The sequence below is a fragment of the Psammomys obesus genome, unplaced genomic scaffold (genome assembly GCF_907164565.1).
Source record: "Psammomys obesus unplaced genomic scaffold, mPsaObe1.curated_primary_1811, whole genome shotgun sequence".
Taxonomy (NCBI): domain Eukaryota; kingdom Metazoa; phylum Chordata; class Mammalia; order Rodentia; family Muridae; genus Psammomys; species Psammomys obesus.
In genome coordinates, this window is record NW_026585504.1 from 3,853,546 (window position 1) to 3,855,690 (window position 2,145).

Below are 2,145 nucleotides of genomic sequence, written 5' to 3' on the forward strand. Positions count from 1 at the left end.
GTGTGTGTGTGTGTGTGTGTGTGTGTGTGTGTGTGTGTGTGTGTGTGTGTGTTTGGGGGGGTTGTTTTGTTTTGGGGGTTATTCTTGGGGATTTTTTATTGTTTTGGTTTTTTGGGGGGTTTTTTGTTTTGTTTTGTTTTGTTTTGTTTTTTGGTCTCTTCACTGCTGATTTGTTTATAGAAATGATAGCTGTTATTAAAGGTTAAAATTTCATTCATGTGTTAAAAGTTTTCTCTCCTGATAGAGTAAAAGGGGGGTGGATTCTTATTTGGGTCCCTCGACCTTAATAAGATTTACATAAGTGGCCTACCTTCCCACAGCCCAGGTTTCCTGGTTCTGAAGCGGGTGTTGGGAGTGAAGGAGCTGGCTCCAGGATGGTGGCTGGTGCAGAGAGCAGAAATGCCCCTGTAGACTGAGGAGGGGCATTTCTGGATCACTGAATGATCACTGAGGATCACTGAATGCCAGCAGTCGCCCTGAGGGCCTGTGCCCAGAGGCTCTGCGCCCCTGCACCACACTGGCGGGTTCTTCTGGTTGTACAGCACTCCTGAGCCCTGGAGCTTGAGTCAAACACTGTAAATCTGTCCTAACCATGTTCAGGGGGGCAGTGGTCCATCGATGTGTGGTAGTGAGTGCATCTGGTGTATTTCTGAGATTCACTTAGTGCTGGCAAATACCCCGTCTGAAATGAACACGTGGTGGTGTTCCATTGGTGATGTAATTACCAGTTATTTTCTTGTTTTGTTTTGTTTTCTGGTTTGACTTTTTATTACAGGTTTTTCAGCCACTTGCATTTAACATTCTTTTTTTTTATGATGAAAATGTTTGTAATTTCTTTTTTTTTTTAATAAAATCATGACTTTTTTTTACTATGTTTTACAACTATGATATGATTCCCAATGGATTTCTTTTTTTCTTTTTCTGGTATTTTTTTTATTAATTACAGTTTATTCAGTTTGTATCCCTCCTGTAGCTCTCTCCCTCCTCCCCTCCCAATCTCTCCCCCTTCTCCACCCATGTCCCTCCCCAAGTCCACTGATAGAGGAGGTCCTCCTCTCCTTCCCTCTGATCCTAGTCTATCAGGTCTCATCAGAAGTGGCTGCATTGTCTTCCTCTGTGGCCTGGTAAGGCTGCTCCTCCTCCTCAGGGGGAGGTGATCCAAGAGCTGGCCAATCAGTTCATATCAGAGACAGTCCCTGTTCCCATTACTAGGGTACCCACTTGGACACTGAGCTGCCATGGTCTACATCTGTGCAGGGGATCTAGGTTATCTCCATGAATGGTCCTTGGTTGGAGTATCAGTCTCAGAAAAGACCCCTGTGCCCAGATATTTTGGTTCTGTTGCCCTCTTTGTGGAGCTCCTGTCACCTCCAGGTCTTTCTATCTCCCCCTTTTTTCATAAGATTCCCTGCACTCTGCACAAAGTTTGTCTATGAGTCTCAGTATCTGCTTTAATACCCTGCTGGGTAGAGTCTTTCAGAGGCCCTCTGTGGTAGGCTCCTGTCCTGTTCCCTGTTTTCTCCCTCTTCCGATGTCCATCCTCTCTGCCTTTCTGAACAGGGATTGAGCATCTTAGCCAGAGTCCTCCTTCTTTCTTTAGGTGTACAGATTTTAGTATGTTTATCCTATATTATATGTCTAATATCCACTTATGAGTGAGTATATACCCTGTGTGTCTTTCTGCTTCTGGGATACCTCACTTAGCAAGGACATTTGTTCAACCATGTTTGTAGCAGCTTTATTTGTAATAGCCAGAACCTGGAAACAACCCAGATGTCCCTCAGCTGAGGAATGGATACAGAAAGTGTGGTACATCTACACAATGGAATACTACTCAGCAATTAAAAACAAGGAAATCATGAAATTTGCAGGCAAATGGTGGGAACTGGAAAAGATCATCCTAAGTCATAACCCATTATAATGAAAGCAGTGCCCTTCAGACATCATTAAATCCCAGTTTCGGGTCTGGTGTGAAACGGGTTCTGAATTGGACGTCTCTTCTTTTCACCTGCCTGCTGTGATTCAGGGTGTGAGCCACAGAAGCTCCCTGGGTTTCCACGTCTCTGGCTCTGCCCCACACTGCCACAGAAGCTCCCTGGGTTTCCGCGTCTCTGGCTCTGCCCCACACTGCCATAAGATGCTCTG

At 45.0% G+C, this 2,145-nt stretch overlaps 1 protein-coding gene across 2 annotated transcripts in view; it reads left to right on the forward strand.

Annotated features, from left to right (window-relative positions):
* Fermt1 (FERM domain containing kindlin 1) overlaps nt 1-2,145 on the forward strand; it is a 38,343-nt gene that overhangs the window by 1,227 nt on the left and 34,971 nt on the right. The gene's annotated exons all lie outside the window — the stretch shown is intronic.